General features: G+C 40.4%; 1 protein-coding gene across 5 annotated transcripts in view; it reads left to right on the top strand.

Annotated features, from left to right (window-relative positions):
- The window catches only part of LOC119850826 (sodium channel protein type 5 subunit alpha-like), a 320,846-nt gene that overhangs the window by 150,884 nt on the left and 157,041 nt on the right, over window positions 1–12,921 (top strand). The gene's annotated exons all lie outside the window — the stretch shown is intronic.

Below are 12,921 nucleotides of genomic sequence, written 5' to 3'. Positions count from 1 at the left end.
CCTTTCTGGAGACTTCCTGAAATGCATTTTGCTTCCCTGGACTTACACAAGCTTGCAGGGGGATGGGATTGCACAAGGACCTTCTCCTCTTGCATGGCCTGCACAAGGGGCTACAACAGTGGCAGTCCCTGCACAGCCCTGTGAGTGCACTTCAAAGAGGATGGCCAGGGACAGGGAGGAGCCTGACCCAGAGCTCCACTACCTCCCCTCTGTGCTGGGCTGAGGAGCAGGTCAGCTGTGCTGGTGGAGCAGGCTACACCATCTTAAGTGATGGTGTACCCTGCGCAATTTTGCAAATAGAGCCACTCATTGTAAACTTGAAGATGAATGGTTTGTAGTACGATTAACAGCAGTATTTGTGTTCTATTTTCTGTTCCCAACATTAAAGAGAAGGATATTCCCAAAAATATTTGCACCTCATTTTATATAACTATTTTGCTCCGTCAACCTATTTTTCAAAACATGGAAGAAGACCAGTTCTGAAAGCTGTTGCTAGGTGGGTCATAATCCGGGATCCTAGAAATACACTTGCCATGAAAAAACGTGGAATTTGCGTTTTTACCGAGAATCTTGTTTTTACATTTTGTGAAAAAATAAAAACATATATTAACTATTAACTAAATTTTACTGAAGTCAGGGTGACCGTATTTCCCAAAGTGAAAATGGGACACTGTGCGGGACTGGCCTGAGCCACCTAAGGGTTGGGCTGACTGCCTCAGCCCGAGTGCCTGCCATCACTGCTAACCTTTCTTCTGCACCCTGCTTGGGGGTGGGCGGGGTCCCACTTTTTTAGCAAAGCTGGGCATTTGTCCCATTTGCTCTTGTCATCTGAAGATCATCCATTAGCAAAAGCAAATGGGATAAATGCCAAGCTTTGCCCAAAAAATCAGGATGTCCGGGACAGGGCTTAAAAAGAGGACTTGTCCTGCCAAAACAGGACATATGGTCACCCTAGTTCAACTGATACCTATATATATATTGTGGCTAGGGAAACTAAAGTTCAGTGTTTCATTTTAATCGTGGGACAATGTGGATTTTTATGGGGGGGGTTATCGGAGAATTTTGGCTTTTCTAACATGGAAAACTAGGATCCCTGATCATAATATGTTACTGACCCTGCTAAGAGCATGACAGAAGCATGGCTGTGTAGTAGCTAGAGTAGGGACCAAGCCACAAAATTCAGATGTGGGTCTTAAACTCTTTGCACTCTGAGGATATTTAGATTTGGAATTTTTGTTTTTGACCTTTAAGAACTAGAGACCATCCACAAAATGTGGTTCATGATCTGGGTTTGGGAGTAATGGACCATATCTGGTTATACCATACAGTATATAGTATAGCTGCAGAGACGTTTATTTAATTAATTATAATGCATCATCTGAAGGAAAGGGGGGAAATGAACATAGTTCCCAATAATAAATAAAAGACAAAACTAAAGCCATTAAAATAAATTACATAATTAATCATACAGATAATTGGATTCTGAGATAATGCAGTATGCCCATTATAATTTTTAATTCATTTCTATTTATTTAAAGTTTATTAAGGTTGATGCAATATAAAAAACTTTACAGTTTACTTTGATTCAGTTTAACTTTCTATGAAACATGCCACAAGTGGAACATCTGTGAAGTACACGGTTTATAAAGGATCATTTACTAGTGTGTTTATGAAAATAGTCTGAACCAAATCAGAAAAATGTTGATAGTGTAGTGATGTTCCCTCTTTCGTCTGTTTGTGCCGATCCTGCAAGGTGCTGAGTACCCCCCCCCCCCAATTCCTGCAGTCAAAACTTCACAGGGGACATTGGTGCTTTGCAGAACTGGGCTCTTAGGGAAATTTTGAACTCTGCTAGCATTGCTCTTTATTTGCCAGCTTCTTTTAAAAACATATGTTCAAAATTAACTGGGCTAGATGGTGGGAGGGAGCACTGCTGGCACTTCTGTGGTTGTCTAGGAAATAACGCGAGGGCACTATAGCAACAGATGTTCATTTAGCGATGCAATGTGAAGGATGTTGTGTCTTTTGTGAAACAGGTTTAATATCTAATCTATCCAGAAAATGTGAGCTGGAGTTAAAAGCTAATTGGCAGCAAGCCCAAGCTTCATTATTTAAGAGAACTGTAAGAACTGTGCACAAATTAACTAAACTGTGGAGGAAATGCAGAACAAATGATAAATTGAACACTACAGTGTATTTTGAGATAAAATGGCTCTCCTCTTGGTTTATTGTTTGTATTTTTTCAGTTTTCTTTCAAACATTTTTGAAATGAATTATGTTGCTCAAGAATGAAGTTATCTGTTAGTTAAAAAATCAGATACAGCAGTAGTGAACTTGCGAGTTTCTCCGTGCTACTAATGTGTCTTAACTCCTGACTTGAAGGGTCCATTGCTTGAAGTGTGAGGGTAGTTCCACTGATGTTAATGCATTCTCTGAAATGAGGGACGCAATGCAACAATGAATTTTGAGGAGTTCACATCTTACAACTTTCATCCTCTATAATTTTGCAGAGATGTTTGTTTATTTAATTTATTTAGACATTTCTGTGGTGGTCGCCACATTAAAAAGATTTGAGTATCTACATTTTTGAGTGCCCAAACTCAGACACAACAAGCCCTGATTTCAGATTTCAGGTACTCAGCACCTTATGAAAAGTGTGCCCAGTTAAGTTTCTGAAATTGATCACTCAAAAACGGAGGCATGCAAAACCACTAATCATTTGTGAAACTATTTGTTTGTCTATAGGTTTGGCTGGAGTAACTTTCGTCCTGCAGATTTTATGTCAGGTACAGTAGTTCAGATCCTGATGAACAACTTGGCGGCTTTGTGCTATTCAGCTGCCAACCAAGGGCTAAGCTAAGATCCTGCCCATTTTTGGAAGTGGGAAACATATGTTCCTTTCTATTTTTCATCTGATAGACTAGCAAACTCTGCAGCAGATAATCTGAGTGTCCAGGCTGGTGACCTACATGAGTGGTCTGCGAAACTGTGGTCTGTAGACATTCTGCTACAGAGATGGGATATTGCTTAGATGAGTGCATACGCTACAGAAGTCAGTTCCAAAAGTTATATGTTCTGCACCGGGGGTAGGGGAGAGATTAGTTGTTGATTAGGTATGGACAATTGTGATGCTGCATCAATGGGGAACCAAGTTTCTTTGTTTTTCCTCTCCTCTCTCTAATTCTCAAATACAACTACCAAAACAGTACAGAGATCACATAATCTGAGTGGCCCATGTTTGGGATCATTAGTCCTGTCTATTGAGAGAGTCTCCATAGTCAGCAAACGAGATGTTCGCTGATAGTGTTCTAACGGCCGATATTTATCTACGTCTGTACTGGTGGCACTGTGCTTGCTCACAAGCTGCTCTACCTGTTTGATTAAGCCACCATGCACTTAGATGTACAGCCTAAGGCCTGCTCTACACTAGAAAATGAAGTCAATTTAACTGCGTCGCTAAGGGGTGTGAAAAACCCACAACCCTGAGTAGTGGTTAAGCCAACCAAACTCCCAGTGAAGACAGCACTAGGTCACCAGAAGAATTTTTCCATCGACCTAGCTACAGTCTCTGGGGGAGGTTGATTATCTATGCTGATGGGAGAATCCCTCCCGTTGCCATAGGAAGTGTCTACACTGACACACTGTAGTGTTTTAAGTGTTGACATACCCTAAGTAACACGAAGGGCAGCTTCTCTCTGCAAGGAACAGAGAATTGTGAAGCAATTGCTTCTTTGCCACATGTCTCTTCACACTTCACCACACCTGTTAATACTTACATGCCACATAAAAACACCTGAAAAACTGAAGAAAGAAAGACAAAATTCTCAGGCACTTGTACTTGCCAAAACAACAGCTTATTTTTCAGCTTGCAATCTAGAAAACGCGTTGAGTTCACATGGGGAACAAAATAATGTAATCTGCATGCACCTTGAGTAAAGGTAGCCCCATGTCAGACAATGGCAGCTCAGTTACAAAGGAGGAACAGACATAGAGTTCCAGACATGATTTTTGAGCTCACTCCAAGTTAAGTCCAAGTTAAGTCTGAGTAATGAGCTCTCTGGAAAACTTCCAATATGTTTGATATAACAGCATGTTAAGTGGGGCTTGATCCTGTTATCACACCCATTGTATTTACATAGTGTAACTCTATTGACTTCACTGGAGTTACCCTTGATGTACACCAAAGTAAATGAGAGAGAAATTAGGCTCTTGTAGGTTCTGATGGTTATGTCCTTTCCCCTCTCCTCAGGCATACTGAGCACTGTTCTGGGATGCCTAGGGTACTGGTCCTTCGTGTTTAATAGAAAAGGCTTATGAATTAAACAAGCAAATTGATGCCATGCTGCCAACTTAAGCCTCAGTACATTTGCACCACAGTTATTTGTACTAAGGTGTCCAATTGCTTTGTTGTGCCTTGGTAAGAATTTTCTTCATTATTTAAAAGGTTAGAATAACATCTTGCACACAACAGGTTGATCAGTTTGAACAGAATTATATTAATGGGCTGTAGCAATGCTCTTTTTTGTAGTTTGACACATCAGATCCAGTGAGGATCCCTAAGCAAATAATAAGAGGTTTCTGCTTGCGGTATAGTTTCATTAGGGTTAAGTTATAGACAGAATTCCATCCTCTCTTGCCTTGTGAAGCCAGCTGGAGCCCTTTCACTAACACTGTGGGGAAATCTCAGGGGTTTTGGTATTGTTTGTTCAGTCAAACAATTTTTTTTGGAGGTTAGAATAGGCAGGGAGATGGAGCTGGGTATAAATCTCTGGGGTCATTGTTATTTATAGCTTCTTAGTAGTTAGGTGTACATTGACGGTCAGCTCCAGTGTTGTTAAAGAGTCAGCCACAACAGCAATCCACATCTGGGACATGAGAATAGCAAAGTTACTGATTAAATTGATTTTGAACATAGAGAGACAAAGCCAGTGGTAAAAGTACTTGAGCTGCAGCAGTGGAAAGGAGAGACTAAATAGCACCAGAACTAGGCTCGCAGAGGCTAGTTTTCAAATGGAGCTCCATGTTTCCTGTTTGAACTGTCAGACTGGCACTTTCTTTTAGGGTTCAATCTAAAGCCTGTCAATAGGAGTCTTCCCTTTGATTTCAGGAGGCAGCGGATTTAGTCCTTAATGTGCTTCAATGCCAGTATGAGCATCCAAAGGATGCATTTAGATGTCCTATTAAGGTGTGTCAAGGTTCCTTCCCTACTCTGAACTCTAGGGTACAGATGTGCATGAAAGACCCCCTAAGCTTATTCTTACCAGCTTAGGTTAAAAGCTGCCACCACCAAAGTGTTACACAAAGAACAGGGGAAGTGTCCACTTGGAAACGTCTCCCCCCCAAAATATCCCCCCAAGCACTACACCCCCTTTCCTGGGGAAGGCTTGATAAAAATCCTCACCAATTTGCATAGGTGAACACAGACCCAAACCCTTGGATCTTAAGAACAATGAAAAGCAATCAGGTTCTTAAAAGAATAATTTTAATTAAAGAAAAAGTTAAACAATCACCTCTGTAAAATCACCTCTGTAAATACCTTACAGGGTAATCAGATTCAAAACATAGAGAATCCTTATAGGTAAAACCTTAAGTTACAAAAAGACACAAAAACAGGAATATCTATTCCATTCAGCACAACTTATTTTCTCAGCCATTTAAACAAAACAGAATCTAGCGCATATCTAACTAGATTGCTTACTGACTTTTTACAGGAGTTCTGACCTGCATTCCTGCTCTGGTCCCATCAAAAACAACACACAGACAGAGAGAACCCTTTGTTTCTCCCCTCTCCCGCTTTGAAAGTATCTTGTCTCCCCATTGGTCATTTTGGTCAGGTGCCAGCGAGATTGTCTTAGCTTCTTAACCCTTTACAGGTGAAAGGGTTTTTCCTCTGGCCAGGAGGGATTTAAAGGTGTTTACCCTTCCCTTTATATTTATGACAAGGTGTCTGTTCAAACATGCCAATTCCTGAGCCTCCTATCGGTCAGATTTCCCGCCCTCTAAAATAACAGAAAAGACAGAAGTTGCTCACTTGACTTCAGTGGGAGCTGCTGGGCACTCGGCGCTTTTAAAAATGAGGCCATGTTTTTAGGTGCCTAAATAAGGATTTAGGAGCTTAACTTTAGGCATCCATTTTTAAAATACTTGGCCTTTGTTTTCACTAATACTAAAACCATTTGCTGACCAAACCAGCTTTTTATTGTTGACCGTCATATAGAAGCAAGGAGATCATTTTTTCTCCTAGCTTTACCCAAGACTGGTGAAAAGGCAAAATGTCGGTGCTTTCCCTATACCAAGAAAAAGTGCTTGTTGACAAAGGAAGCAATTCGAAAATCCCCACTCAGATGTAATATAGACAAGAACTAGCTAAAATGCTAAAATAATACCCTCTTAGTCCCTTGATTGCTACCACTGCACGTGCAGAACTTAACATTGTTGCTAATTTCAGCTTATTTGCAAACTTTGCTTAGGCAAATCCTGAATGAGCATATACCTGCAACTAATTATTCAAATATGAGATAAACATTGCAAGCTGCTTTAGCATACAATGCTGCTTCTCCTTTTATAATGGCATTTCCACAAAATTAAAGCCCTTCATTTCATGGTTGTGTGCTATGATTGTCTCCTTCAGTCTTGTTAAATATTTGTGCTGTCACTTTATTGGGTCCATTGTTTATACTCTGGCTTGTCCATCCCTTTTTTATGCTTGAAAGGGCTTTTATGGTACATGGAAAATTAAAGCTAAACCAGCTCCAAATGCATCCTTTAAAATGCTGTCATAAAGGAGCCTATCTTCATATAGCATCACTGGCATACTTCAGAATTGTGGTTATTCAGAACAAAATACTGTTGCAGTGTTATATATCCTCATTTATATGTAAATTATAAAATATATATATGTATATTTGTCCTTATGAAATTAAGCTTATACAAGTGAGAAACATTTCCAATGAACAAAATAACAGCACAGAAATAGTTTTGTCCTGCTGGAGGTGTCTTTTTTTTAAACTCTGCTGTGGTTTCATGGCTGGACTTTAAAATGATCTCCTACATTACTTTAAGAACTGTTATTTTTGTTTAATTTCTATTGAAATATAAAAAGAAAAGGAGTACTTGTGGCACCTTAGAAATTAACAAATTTATTAGAGCATAAGCTTTCGTGAGCTACAGCTCACTTCATCGGATGCATTTGGAAATATAAGTATCATGAACCATTATGCCTGTGTAATGGTAATATTGTGTATCTTGTCCTCGTTGCCTGATTCCTGGATGTGTACTCTATCTCAGAACACCTCAACTGCCAATTCCACACACCACTGTTAGTTATCTAATATAAAAAGACACATATATTCCTTATGAAGGATAACTGTTCATAAATTTCCCCAAGTAACGTTAATCATCTTCAAGAATTTGTATTGATGGAAACTTTTTCTTGAGTGGTGGTGGAACATGTAACAGATTTCAGGCTAGATTGGGACTTGGGCTCCATACCTATGCAACGGAGTAAGAACATTGCTTAGAATCCTGCATAGTCAACCCAGACCTTGCGTTCTGGTGTTGCATTGCCATGGAATAGGCAGAACTTTGGATCCACCCCTCACTCACTGGTCAGTGCAGCTGAGCGAGTGTGTGTGTGTGTGTGTGTGTGTGTGTATGGGGGGGTGTTGTATTTTGTTCCGAGTGTAGGTCAGCAGCAAATTACATTCCCTTGCCCCAACGGAGCTATGAGGAAGCAACGGAAGAACTGTAACTTAGATATATCTCCTTCAAAAAATATTCACCCTTACTCACACTGGATAATGACAGGTTTCAGAGTAGCAGCCGTGTTAGTCTGTATTCGCAAAAAGAAAAGGAGTACTTGTGGCACCTTAGAGACTAACAAATTTATTTGAGCATAAGCTTTCATCGGAAGTGAGCTGTAGCTCACGAAAGCTTATGCTCAAATAATTTTGTTAGTCTCTAAGGTGCCACAAGTACTCCTTTTCTTTTCACACTGGATAGTAACTTACTCTGCAAATATTCCTTTTAATATCAACATGACTATTTGCAGAATAAGGCAGTATGTAACATTGTATCAGAATTGGGCACACTGTGGTTATTGAAAGGAAAATAGAGAAATTTGAAAATCCAGTAGGATTAGAAATATTCAGGTACTATAAATAATAAACAAGAAGGGAGTTCTGGACTCCGTATTCTTTTATGTTGCTAGTCCTATTCAAACTAAACTCTCATAGTGATGCATTGTATAATGATAAATGTAACAGGAAGTATGCCCATGAACAATCCTGTTGGAAAAATATTGTGGCGCATATGTCACATTTATTTTTGCAATTTTGGACCTTAAGGAATGTATTCTCTGTGCACCTGAGCATAAAAAACATGTTTTGCATAAGGGTTGTTGAGGTGTTTCTTGACACGAGCACTTCTGCTCAAGCCAGCAGAGGTATGGTATTTTTCTTATAATCAAAACGTTTGGGCTTTCTGGATGGCACAATACAAGAAGCACTACTTTTTTGTGCTTAAACTGTGTGTCACAGCAAGTAGAAATATGATATCATGATTTTTAAAAAGAGGAAGAGATAAATAATCCAAAAGAATTTGAAGTGGGAGATTTATTTATGCTTTGTTCTGCAGAGGAAATTAGAAGAGCAATTTCTTCTCTCTTATTCATTTTCATTTATTTGTGTTTCTTTTTACTTTGAAATTTGTTTCCGTAGTTCCTTTGCCAGGTTATTTCTTTTTCTTTTGTAATATTTTCTTTCACTTTTATGTATTTTATTATGTATGCCAAATTGGTGTCAATGGCTATGTAATTTTGTAAATATTTTCTTTTTTAATAAAATGTTTTTGTTTCTTTGATTTGTTGTGGGGTTTTTGAAGGGGGAAAAAGTAAAGCAAGCTAATTTATCTAAAATCTCTCCCTCCTCCTCTCTCTCTCTCTCTCTCTCTCTCTCTCTCTGTCTTCCCCTGCTCCATAAACCCCAGATAGCCTGATGACTTCTTATTTTGTTCACATTTACAGGATTTTCTTTAAATAGGTTTTGATTACAATAACTTTTCCTTTATTATGATTTTGACTTTGATTATGATTCTGTCAGTAACCTGATGTATGCTGATTAACTTTTTTTTTATAAAAGAAATTAATAACTCATATTTTTTTAAAAAGCAATTGCTGGTAGCCTAGTTTAGCCAATGGTTGAAGTGATGCTTTAAAATTCCTTATAGTAGTCTTCTCTGGTCTGCCAATGGTTGATATTTCCAGCCACAGAAATTTGACGTTCTATATTGTCAGTATTATGACTATTATTTTATGTGTAGTGGCACCTAATGGTCTCACACCCACTGTGCTGGGCTTTGTACAAACATATAACAAAAAGGCAGTCTCTACTCTGAGGAGTACACAACATGGATGCAGTTCTGGTCACCTCATCTAAAAAAAAAAAAAAAAGAATAGGAAAAGATGTTGAGAAGGGCAATGAAAAGGATTAGGGGTATGGAACAGCTTCGATAAGAGGAGAGATTAAAAAGGTTGGGATGGCTCATCTTAGAAAAGAGATGATGAAGGAGTGGGATATGATAGAGGTTTCTAAAGTCATGACTGATGTGGAGAAATTTATTAAGAAAGTTTTCAGAGTAGCAGCCGTGTTAGTCTGTATTCGCAAAAAGAAAAGGAGGACTTGTGGCACCTTAGCGACTAACAAATTTATTAGAGCATAAGCTTTCGTGAGCTACAGCTCACTTCATCGGATGCATTTGGTGCATCCGATGAAGTGAGCTGTAGCTCACGAAAGCTTATGCTCTAATAAATTTGTTAGTCTCTAAGGTGCCACAAGTACTCCTTTTCTTTTTATTAAGAAAGTGTTATTTACCTCTTCACATAACACTAGGGATCACCTGATGAAATGAATAGGCCGAAGGTTTCAAATAGACAAAAGGAAGTACTTCTTCAGTCAATGCACAGTCAACTTGTGGAATTTTTTGCCAGGGGATGTTGTAAAGGCCAAAATTATAACGGGGTCCAAAAAAGAATTAGATAAGCTCATGGAAGAGACATCCATCAATGGCTATTAGATAAGTTCATAGAGGATAGGTCCACCCATGGCTATTAGCAAGATGGTCAGGGATGAAACCCCATATCCCTAAACCTCCAAATGCCAAAAGTTGGGACTGGATGATGATCCCTCAAAATTGCCCTGTTCTGTTCATTCCCTCTGAAGCATCTAGCACTGGCTACTGTCGAGAGGCAGGATACTGGGCTAGATGGACCATTGGTCTGACCCAGTATGGCCATTCTTATGCTCTGAAGAGCTCACAGTCCAGATCAGAAGACCATTTTTTTTTCCAGAATGTTACCACTGTCACTGAATTACCTTTCTTGCCCAACCCCGCCTTTGGTGGAGAAGTCACCTCTAAGGGGTGTCCTGGTGTACCTAGGGCCAGTGGGGGTTCCTGGTAGTGCATGGCTCCAATGCTGCACTGACAGTGAATGTGGCCAGAAATGCCCTGGCAACAGAGACAGTGCAGAACCACAAGGCTTCCAGGTTGATGGTCCAGGCCTCCCATTCATTCCTTGTGGTCACTGCAGATCCAGGAGGTTCCACAGGGCTTGTGGGTGGACCTAGTAGCTCATTCCTCTGCAGGGAGGGACAAAAGCAGCCATCTTTTCTCCCATATAAAGCTTTGTAAGGGAAACCTAGCAGAGATTTTCTCTCCCACACCCTCCCATGAGTTTGACTGTAAGACGGGGTCCTGGACCCATCAGGCCTAGCAGTCTGCTTGGGCCTAATTTGGGGGCCCAAATGAGAACTGGGCCCAACTGACCTGACCCAAGTCTGGGAGGGTTGAGTGGTTTTCCAATCCAGCCCTTCCCCCAAAACTAAGTCAATGACAACGATGCCTCCTTCCCATGTGTTCAACTCTCCTCCTCCTGCCGATGAGGTCAGCATGTGTGCCCTGGTCTTGCTGTCCACCACCCCTTGCTGTGCTGGGTGTCCTGTGGTGTGAAAGATGCTGCAGCTCCTCTGCACGCTCTGCAGCACATACAGTGCAGCGGGGTGGCAGTGCCCACAAGAGCAGGGCATAGAGCTGCTGCCATACCGACCCCACAGGCAGGAGATCCGACTCCAGCCTGAGAGGATCTGGTTGTTTTCCCACATGACCCAGACCCAACACTGGTAGTCAGGTGCCATTGGATTCAGGTCAGATTGCAGGGTTCTCATCTGGCCTCCATCACTGTAGCATCTGAGCAGCTCACAGTCTTTAGTCTGTTTATCTCTATCATACCCTTGTGAGGGAGGGAAATATTATCATCTCCCCTTTATTGTTGGGGAACTGAGCCACATGGAGGCACGTGACTTGTTCAGGTCACACAGGGAGGTCTGTGGTAGAGCAGGGAATTGAACCTTGATCTCCCAACTCTGAGTGCAGGATCCACTGTCCCTTCCTCCTGTGGGAGCATTGGCATAAGTAAAGCAAACAGGCTTTGTCTCTGTGTGAAGTTGTAGCTCATACTAAAAGAATTCTTACTGTTTGCATTCTTTTAAGTGTGAGAGTATTCGGTCTCATCGTAGATACCATATGTCAAGGGTCTTTCCCTACTCTGAACTCTAAGATACAGATGTGGAGACCTGCATGAAAGATCCCCTAAGCTTATTCTTACCAGCTTAAGTTAAAAACTTCCCCAAGGTACAAACTTTGTCTTGTCCTTGAACCATATGCTACCACCACCAAGCGTCTTATACAGAGACCAGGGAAAGAGCCTACTTGGAGACATCTTCCCCCAAATATCCCCCCAAACTCTACACCCCCTTTCCTGGGGGAAGGCTTGATAAGAATCCTCACCAATTTGTACTGGTAAACACAGATCCAAGTCCTTGGATCTTAAGAGCAAGGAAAAATCAATCAGGTTCTTAAAAGAAGAATTTTAATTAAAGAAAAGGTAAAAGAATCACCTCTGTAAAATCAGGATGGTAAATACCTTACAGGGTAATCAGATTCAAAACATAGAGAATCCCTCTAGGCAAAACCTTAAGTTACAAAAAGACACAAAAACGGGAATATACATTCCATCCAGCACAGCTTATTTTACCAGCCATTAAGCAAAAGGAAATCTAACCCATTTCAAGCTAGATTACTTACTAACTAACAGTTGTAAGGCTACATTCCTGATCTGTTCCCGGCAAAAGCATCACACAGACAGACGAATCCTTTGTTCCCCTCTCCACCCCCTCCCCCCGCAGATGTGAAAGTATCTTGTCTCCTCATTGGTCATTTTGGTCAGGTGCCAGCGAGGTTATCTTAGCTTCTTAACCCTTTACAGGTGAAAGGGTTTTGCCTCTGGCCAGGAGGGATTTTCTAGCACTGTATACAGAAAGGTGGTTACTCTTCCCTTTATATTTATGACACCACATGTGCATGAGAATATTCTATCTATCGTGTTGCCTGGCTCAGTATTGCCAACCCCAAACCTTCAAAATCATGAGATTGGCTTAAAAAATCATGATTTTTAAAAAATAATAAATTTATAAAGGTTCTTTTACTTGCCTTCTGGGTTTTGAGCCTTTAGGTTTTGTTTTTTCAAATGTTTCTCTGCAGCCATGAAGGCTAGAAACATATTTTTCTTCGAATGGAAGCTGAGATTCTCACAAAATTGCAAAACTCCAGCAGCTAGAACACCAAATACTGCGAGACTGGTGATAAATTCCTAATAGTTGGCAACACTGCAGACCAAGAAAAGCCATGTGATGAAGAGGCACTTTTTACCCCTAGCATTTGCTTTGTTTGATATTAGAGGCCAATAACTGGAGCTTTTGTTCATTTCCCTTTTCCTTTGGTACCCATATAATTAAACAGTTAACCCATTTCAGAAATAATGTTATAATTATTGTAATTAAATAGAGTTTCTTTCACAAGCTAAGAGCC

The sequence above is a fragment of the Dermochelys coriacea genome, chromosome 2 (genome assembly GCF_009764565.3).
Source record: "Dermochelys coriacea isolate rDerCor1 chromosome 2, rDerCor1.pri.v4, whole genome shotgun sequence".
Taxonomy (NCBI): domain Eukaryota; kingdom Metazoa; phylum Chordata; order Testudines; family Dermochelyidae; genus Dermochelys; species Dermochelys coriacea.
The sequence above is the reverse complement of the archived record's forward strand: the minus strand, read 5'-3'. Positions and strand labels throughout refer to the sequence as shown.